Source organism: Copadichromis virginalis, linkage group LG16, assembly GCF_057382275.1.
Source record: "Copadichromis virginalis isolate Kocher_CV1m ecotype Utaka linkage group LG16, C_Virginalis_male_GT1.1, whole genome shotgun sequence".
Classification (NCBI taxonomy): domain Eukaryota; kingdom Metazoa; phylum Chordata; class Actinopteri; order Cichliformes; family Cichlidae; genus Copadichromis; species Copadichromis virginalis.
In genome coordinates this window covers 11,767,913-11,777,469 of record NC_140633.1, presented here as the reverse complement: position 1 = coordinate 11,777,469, position 9,557 = coordinate 11,767,913, and the positions used below count along the sequence as shown (strand labels likewise).

The window sequence follows — 9,557 nt, the reverse complement described above, 5'->3', positions numbered from 1 at the left end:
GTACATACAATACACAAACATCACATTGGGGAGACAGGTCAGGCTAGGTAGCAAGGAAAAAAACATCAAAATGCGTAACACAAAAGGATAATACAGGAATGCACAGATATTAACACACCATAGCACAATAAACACAGACAAGCAACACGGGAAAGTGTTCCAGTGTGTACATCTGATCTGGGACCGCTGCAATCTTCGACTGCGCCTCCAGCTGACCCGATGTCCACATCAGAGGGGAGGTAAGCGTTGGAGGTGGCGTTGGATCCGGGGTAGGGAGGGTGATGTGTCAGCGAGTGCTTATCAGTATATGTATGTGTGTGCGTGTCCATAGTTCAGCTGAGACCGCGTCCTTCGCCCTGCCAGGCCCTGCCAGGCCCTGCCAGTGTGCACTATGTGCTTCAAATATTGTGTGTAGTTTTTGTTTTATACAGTTGTCAGCCAGGCATCTAACTATGAAAAAATTACACTCCAAAAGACCCTGAGCTTCTGAAAAAACAACCCGGGCTTAAGCCCAGTAAGCCACCCCGCCACTGGTTAGCACATGTGATAACTTTGACTTCAGAAGGTAAAACTTGTTCAAAATCTGTGCTTGAATCACATCTTGTTTATTTAAAATCCATTATACTAGTTTACACCATAGTCAGGTACGCTTCGAAGGCTACTCTTTAAATCTCCTATTTCTGATAATTAATACCAAACTTTTTAATACAAGGCAAGTTTAATTGCTCTCTTAGGCCAAAAGACAAAATGGCTTGTTGACCACTTTATCCTTTTGACAGTTACGTCTGTGATAGTTACAACTTAGTGACACATTGTGGAGGCCATTGAAATAATAAATTCTCTCCTTCTCTCTCTTCTCTCTGGTGTGAAGACCCAAAGGTACTGGATGTTTGTTGTGATATACTACATTAGATCAGGTTCACGGATCCTGCTAATGACAGTGATACATGGGAAAACATCCCAAAAGTCCTTCATAGTAGCTACTGTGAGATAATTAGTTGTTTAGAGACTGGCTGTAGTCAGGCCACTCCTCTGAGGCTTGGCCTGTTGTTTTACACAGTGCAGGTGGGATGCAAGCTCACTAATGATACTCATTACAGTAACCTTATATCACCTATGGACTGTCAACTTAATTTCTGTCACCTAATCCTGAAGTAAAATTGCATAAACATACAGTTGGAACTTACTTTTTTCTTCTAAGACCACTCACACACACACACACACGGGTCTATGTGGTATGGAGGGACTATCCTACGTCAATCCGCCCGGTGGTGGTTTAAGTGGACTACCCTTTTCAAAGGACTTAGAGCCAAGGGAGTGAGGTTAAAGTGTTCGAAAAAATCTGAAAAAAATTTGGGTCACTTCAGACCTCATACACTCCCTATAGAAGTCTAGATACACTGATACACACCAACCAGACTCTATTGTGTTTTCTGGAGACATTGTCCACTTGACAACAATGTGTTTTATGAGGTCCAAAAAAAACAATATTGGGTCTTTAAAGGGACAATGATGTAATATTTAAATAGCTCATCATTACCATAAATACACATCTGACAGGACACAGGATTACTGGAACATCATTTTATTAGTGTTCTTGGATCTGAACATTAATTTTAACCATAAATAAAAAAAGAAATCTATGGACAAAAATGCCCACGCTTCCCACAGAAATATAAAAATATAGAAAACAGAAAAATTAAAAACATTTAAAATGAATTTTAATAGTTTAAAGGTAAATATTAAGGGGAGAAAATATGCATTTATAATTTTTTATTTTAAATATAACCCGTCAAAAAAAAACCCTAAGTAAATTAAATGTAAAAATTATGAAATACAAACTGCTTCTGTATTTAACAAGAACTTTTTTTTTCTTTAAACAGAACATCAGTGTTAACAACAATTGGCAATCTGACCAAGATGTAAAACCACATCTGGCTAAACAGTTATTTTAGTTCATTTTTTTTCTGCCTTTTTGCAGTTAATCCTCTGTTTCTTACAAAATCTCTTATGTTTTGAACTGTTCTTCCTGCCAACACCGGATCTTCTACCAATTTGCAATGACTGCATTCATTTTTGGTGGCTAGTTTCCCTTCGTTTATGTGGTCTTTAAAATGCCTCATCACTGCAGCAACCTCAGCCTTGGACCACATGTTTTTGGGAGCTCTTCGGGAATTGTGGGATTGAGCAGCATTTTTCTCTGGAAGATATATAAAGTAGTAGTAGTTAAAACAAACAAAAAACCCAACAAAAAAAACAAAAAACATTTGCTTGTTAAAAGAATGGATGCTACCCTGTATTAACTTCTGAAATGTGTTGCTACCATCAATATCAAAACGAGCTAAAATTCTCTTTGAAAATTTATCAAATTTCTAAAATGAGACAACATTTAGTGTTCCGCTGTGAATAAAAGACTAAATAAAAAGTTGAATAAAAGTCTCTTGATGCATGCTCAATCATCCAGGTAAGTAAATCCCAAAACGTTGATTCTGTTAATCTGGACGTAGCGTTTTCAGTGGGAGAAACATTTTGTCACTCATCCAAGTGACTTTTTGCCACCACTCTGCAGTTTGCCATATGTTGCAAAGTGATGAAACAATAATACGCTTAGAGAACCAACTGCACCCCTTACCTTCAGAGGGAGCAGCAGTCTCACTTGCTGCAGGCATTGTGAGTGGTCCTTCATCTGCTGATTACACAATTTGATTAAGTTTTAATATTTGTAACAAACATTTTATCCACAGAAACCAAGCTAGTGGTAACTTACCACAATCTACAGTGTCTTGGAGCTGCGCTGTGTTTGTGGAATCAGCTACTGCATGTGCAGGCTCACTGGTGCCACACGCCGACATTGTGAGTGCTGTGTCATCATCATCTGATTCACTCTCACTGTCCTTTGTTTCAGCATCACTTAATGCAATTTCATCTGAGAAATTGTGGGGGGGGGAAAACAAAACAAAAAAACAAACAAACACAACCCCCCCAAAAACCTCACATTAACAACGAGATATGACAAAATACAGAACAAATACTGGAAATTATAGTACATAGTTTTACTATTTAAGGCCACCACTCTGCAGTTTGCCAAATGTTGCAAAGTGATGAAACAATAGACTTCAAGAACCTTAAATCATGGACATTTAACAGAATGGTCTGTGCTTTTAGGTTTTAATTCTGTTGATAAAGCATAATATTCAACTACTGCCCTAATATTTGCTCCTTTCAATACAAACCTTCTATTTTGATCTCATCCAGTGATTTCCCCTGGATCTGGGAAAGATGTCCTTTTTCCAGTGTTAAAAGCAGTTTGGAAATCTTGGCCAGCTGTGTTGTGGGAACTGGTAATCTGTAGAATTCGCGGTGAACGCGGATATCATGACCCAGGAAATCTGCGAGAGTGTGGCAACATGTTTTCTGAGCTGTGTCGATCTTAGATACTCAGGCTGCTTTGCTCCACACTGGTGTGCATGAACACGCAAGGAGTCCATTCCTCTGTAATGACTCATTGATCGGGGTCTTGCAAAGAGGTAGATATCAGTGGCACAAATACCACAGTCAGGCCTCCTACTAACCAGTAGTGACAGAGCATCCGGCATGCTTGGTGTTAGCAGAACCGGAACATTTCTGTCCCTTTTCCCCATTATTTCTATTCTACAGAAATAGTTACAGAGTCTCTGTTCCATTTCTGAGAGCCCCATGGCAACATCTGTGTGGAGTGCTGTTTTGTCTCTTTCAAGAAAACTTTTGAGGCGCATCTTTGAAACCTCTCCAGAACGTCTTCGGTTGAACACAATGATTTGTGAGAGTGTAACTTGTGCAAGTTGGGCATAATTCTGAGCTGTGGCTTCGTTCTCCAAGCTGCAAAAGGCACTTTCTGCAGATTTTTGAAGGTAGTGATGGAGAATCCGAACATCTTCTGTAAAGGGCAATGTTGATGGCTTGTTAAACTTTGCCTCACTCAATGTGTTCAAGGCACGGTGAGACACCATCTCGGACCATTTGGAGACATACAACTTCTTGAACGCATCAGTGGACTTGATTAGGGCTTCATCCTCTGTCATGAGGGCACGACAATGGATAATGTCAGACATTTTATGCAGTGTATGTCCCAGTTTCAGCGCAAGGCTTGGAGTTTTGTATGACAGTGTCTCTTCATCAAAACCTGAAACTTTCTTTACTGCTTGCACAACTCTCTGGAAATTAGCAGGCTTAATAGCTTCTTCCATGTTATGCACTGAGAATTCTGTGCGCAGACACAACAACAAACGTCCCGCTTCACGAAGCTTCTGTCGTATATAATCATACTTTGTAGGGTCTTGTCCATGTTTATTGTAGAGGGACTGGGCAAAGTGAATAACAGTAAAGTCATTTCGCACAGCTGAGGCAATCTCATCTTGTTTCATAACAGCAAGAACCTTCCAGACTCCACTTGACACCTGCGGATAACACTGAGACTCCAGAGTTAAAGCCAGGCCGAGTACTTTGGTTCTTCCAGGTTCTTTATCCGTGTCATCTTTTGGTTTGTTCGGACATCTGCGGACATGTCTCCAAAGATCCTTGCGAACATACATCCCTTGACAATAAAAGCAATGAGCAAACTTTCCCTCTACTGCTTTAATCTTGGGTCTTCTCTTCACTTTCAGTGGTCCCACTCCACCATGCAAAACTGCAGCATTATGCTTAAAATTTCCCTTATTTCTCAATTTCTCTAACAGACTTTTACGCTCGTTTGAGTCTCTAGGCAGGGAAAATGCATGCACAACATCAGGAGCCGTTTTGTGCGTTTTCAGGTGGCGGGAAATTTTAGCTTGTGGTTTGCCACAAAAATAGCAGTAATTTCTTTTACTTAAAGTCATTTTTTCTGATTCAGTTTCGCAAAGCTCACTTTTATCTTGTGGCTTGTCCTTTGTCAAGTTGTGGATTAAATTAATTGAATCTGATTGTTCATGCGCTTTGGAGATGTCATTTTGGCATAGCAGACCTTTTGATGTGCTTGGCAATAATGAGATGTCTTCATCTGAATCTTCATCATATGACTCTGAATCTGGCACATATTCTTCTTCTGATATGCTGTGGTTGCCATCATCATCACTTGATATTTGATCCTGAACTGAATGTGGCAATCCATCCTCCCCTGAATATTCAGAAATTTCTTCTTTCTGGAATGTAAGAACAAAAGTTATTTTAATTGATCAATACTTTAGACAGGTAAAAAATAAACTGAAAAACAAAGTCAAGCCAAATATGAATGGGATACACACCTGTGTTGACTGGTGGCAATTCTGATTTGCCAATTTTGCAAGGCAAGATTTGTGCCAGACCCCTAAACAAACTGAAACACATTTTGATAGACTTAATTTAGCTTTGCAGTTCTATTTAAGTGAAGTAGTTTTTTGTCAAAGCATTGCAGTAATGTCAAATGCTGAAAAAAAAAAAAAAAACCAAACTGTTCACACTTAAGGATATTTTAATGACTACACATACACTGCTAATCCCCCCCCCCCCCCACCAAAAAAAAAAGGACATCCCAGATGTGAATGAAGGAATTATTCTTATTAAATACTTTGTTCTTTAGGTAGTTGAATGGCATGAAAGTGTGTAGTTGAATGTGTGTGGCCTCCAGATGCCTGTATGACTTCCCTACAATGCCTGGGGATGCTCGGGATGAGGTGGCGGATGGTCTCCTGAAGGATCTCCTCCAAGACCTGGACTAAAGCATCTGCCAACCCCTGGACAGTTTGTGGTGGATGGAGTGAGACATGATGTCCCAGATGTGCTCAATTGGATTCAGGTCTGGGGAACAGGCGGGCCAGTCCATAGCATCAATGCCTTTGTCATGGAGGAACTGCTGACATACTCCAGCCACATGAGGTCCAGTGTCGTCTCGCATTAGGTGGATCCCAGGGTCAAACGCACCAGCATGTGGTCTCACAAAGGGTCCGAGGACCTCATCTTGTTACCCAATGACAGTCAGGCTCTCTGGCAGGTACAGAAATGCCACCCCTCACCATTACTGACCCACTGCCAATATGATCATGCTGGAGGATGTTGCAGGCAGCAGAACGTTCCCCACGGCATCTCCAGACTGTCACGTGCTCAGTTTGAACCTCCTTTCAGCTGTGAGGAGCATAGGGTGCCCGTGCCGAAGTTGCCAAACTTTGTGTTTTCTGGCAAATGCCAAGCATCCTGCATGGTGTTGGGCTGCAAGCTCAATCCCCACCTGTGGACGCTGGACCCTCAAGCCACCCTCATGAAGTCAGTTTCTGACCATTTGAGCAGACAGATGCACATTTGTGGCCTGTTTGAGGTCATTTTGCAGGGCTCCTCTTGTTCCTCCTTGCACAAAGGTGGAGGTAGCGGTCCTGCTGCTGGGTTGTTGCCCTCCTATGGCCTACTCCACATCCAGGTAGCACCTCCATGCTCTGGACACTACACTAACAGACACAGCAAACCTTCTTGCCACAGCTCACATTGATGTGCTACGCTAGATGAGCTGCACTACCTGAGCCACTTGTGTGGGTTGTAGACCGTCTCATGCTACCACTAAAATGAAATCACGGCCAGCATTCAAAAGTGACCATAACATCAGCCAGAAAGCATAGGTACTGAGAAGTGGTCTGTGGTCACCACCTGCAGAACCAGTCCTTTATTATGGTGAATTGACTATAATTTCCACTTGTTGTCTACTCTATTTGCAAAACAGCATGTGAAACTGGTTGTCAGTGTTACTTCCTAAGTGAACAGTTTGATTTCACAGAAGTGTGTTCTGACTTGGAGTAACATCGCATTGTTTAAGTGTTCCCTTTATTATTTTGAGCAGTTTATGTTATGGAATGGGGAATTGAGGACAATCCCAAGTATACCATTTTTACAAGGTCCTGCACCAATGAGGTAATACTACATTTCTTTAATTAGACGTGACCACCCATTAATTAAAAAGGGAGCAGTGTTCATTTCAGCTAGTCTTAACTTGTTGAACTCTATTAATGCTTTTTACTATACACTGTACCTATTCACTAAATGTCTCACCTTTGCACTTATAGCCAAGCCACTTGAGGGAGGAAACCGGTCCCACACACTGAATGCACTTGTCCAAAGATGATATTGTTGTGCACACCAGACGATGATTGTGAAACTGTTAGCAAAATATTGCAACATTTATTTGTTTTGGACAGTTGGAAAGGTGAGGTGTTTTCAATTCAGTTGCAGATATCAACTAATAAACTTCGTCCATGTAAATCACATCACACCCAGGTGACTGCCAAACACACACACACAGCATCCATAAAGAATGATGATAGATTAAATTATTAGTTCATTAAGTGGTACACTGGATTATATTTACCCTTTCAGGCTCTGGATGTTTCAGGTCCAGATCATTGTTTGGAAAGCTGTTTGGTTGCGGCTTTAGGCAGCTCACAGTCTTCTGAATCTGGCTGGTCTCAGTCTTCGTGTGTAACAGATAGAAAATGAAGACAAAAGAACAGTAATCTGACAGTTACTAAAAATGCATCACTCAAGAGGATGAATAAACCATTTCACTATCGGCAAATAGCGTAGGGTACACATCGTGCATGAGAAACATTCATTAAAATCTGTCCTAGGTCAATGTTACCTCTTCAAAATCTTGCACTGAAGAAGAATGCATGGCTTCTGAGCCTTGCTGAGGCATTTCTTCATCAAGATCCTGCAACAAAGAAAAGATGGCACAAAGATTAGACCAAGTGCTCTTCTTGCAACTGTACTGGGCAGGCCTGTGCTTCTGTTTTTAATTTGCATGTGTGTGTGTGTGTGTGGGGGGGGGCTTTCCACTCAAGAAATGTTTTCTTCTGAAAAAAATACTGGCTACAATAATTAACTGATTCCTTTGCAATCATCCATCCTCTTCCACTTATCCTTATCAGGATTGTGGGGTAGCAAGCAGGTTTGGGGCCTATACCAGCTACCATAGGGCAGTACAACCTGGACAGATCACCAGTCTAACATGGAAGGACAAGCATTTGCATTCACACCAAAGGGCAGTTTTGAATCACCAGTTAACCTAACCCCATAAGCTACATCTTTGGACTGTGGGAAGAAGCCAGAGTACACAGCCAGAGAGAACCCATGCACTACAGCAGTAAAAAGTGCCTAAAACAAGTTAAGAAGTTGTATAGTACTATCTATCTTAATGTTCAAGCCTGAGTTTCAAAAAATTTCAACATAGAAACAAAGCACATGCAGTCAGTTCTGCATGCTGTAGGTCAAACTGTCAAAAAATACGAGAAGACCCCTCCTAAAACCAGAGTGATGTCACCATGAAGCAAACTTTGACAGAGTCCCCCAATAACAGTGTGGTCCTCCTAAGTCACATTTGGGTGGTTAACACACACACACTCAGATGTTATCCAGACTTGCACTTTGAAACAATGAAAAGGACCTACAAGCCACGGTCCATGTAAATCACATCACACCCAGGTGACTGCCAAACACACACACACAGCATCCATAAAGAATGATGATAGATTAAATTATTAGTTCATTAAGTGGTACACTGGATTATATTTACCCTTTCAGGCTCTGGATGTTTCAGGTCCAGATCATTGTTTGGAAAGCTGTTTGGTTGCGGCTTTAGGCAGCTCACAGTCTTCTGAATCTGGCTGGTCTCAGTCTTCGTGTGTAACAGATAGAAAATGAATATACAGTGCATTTTTGAAGACGCTTTTGAAACATTAAATAAACTGTATGAGAAAGATAAGTTTCAAGCTAATGTCTTTAAAATATTCACTGTCATGTATAGAGAATTTAAGGCCCTATGATTAAGAGACAAATAGTCAGTGTGATTTCTTTATTTTTTAAGCCATTGCTAAAGGAGTAAAACAATCACCTGTAGCAGCAACGAACTGTCACTAGGGCCCATTTATCTTCGAGGGCCAAAATTTAAAATGAATCTAACTAAAGAGGCTACACAGCAAAATCTCCAGTGTTAAATTAACACTAGAGAGTGTCTATATGGGTCCACACAACACTGTTGAGTGTTAAATGAACACTTTTGACAGTGTTATATGTTTAAAAGTAACCTAGTCAGTTTTGAAGATTAACAGTGGCTAACACTGAGCAGTGCTGATTTTCTAACACTGGAATATTTCTAACATTTTGAGTTATTTTCCAGTGTTAGAAAATCAGCACTGCTCAGTGTTAGCCATTGTTAATCTTCAAAACTGACTAGGTTACTTTTAAACATATAACACTGTCAAAAGTGTTCATTTAACACTCAACAGTGTTGTATTTAACACTCAGAGGTGTGGACCCTTATAGACACTCTCCAGTGTTAATTTAACACTGGAGATTTTGCTGTGTAGAATCACATTAAACATCAATCACTGTTAAAATTTAGAAACCAAAAGCCATTTTTTATTTCTGCATACCTGCTGATATTTTTTTAGTGCTTTTAGAGGGCTTTGATGTGGCAGCCATCACAATTGCCTGTTTTCCATTAGTACCTACCCCTGTTTTTCCAGTAGGTTATAGTACCATGTAGTTTTTCAGTAACTACTGCACCAAGGTTCCAAGTGATC

At 40.6% G+C, this 9,557-nt stretch overlaps 1 long non-coding RNA gene across 1 annotated transcript; it reads right to left on the bottom strand.

Annotated features, from left to right (window-relative positions):
* Window positions 1-1,868: 1,868 nt before the first annotated feature.
* On the bottom strand, window positions 1,869-2,823 carry LOC146690330 (uncharacterized). The gene is made up of 3 exons (XR_014915618.1): window positions 2,768-2,823; window positions 2,633-2,689; window positions 1,869-2,200 (listed from the first exon to the last, which is right to left on the bottom strand). It is a non-coding gene; the product is annotated as an uncharacterized LOC146690330 (long non-coding RNA).
* Window positions 2,824-9,557: the final 6,734 nt, after the last annotated feature.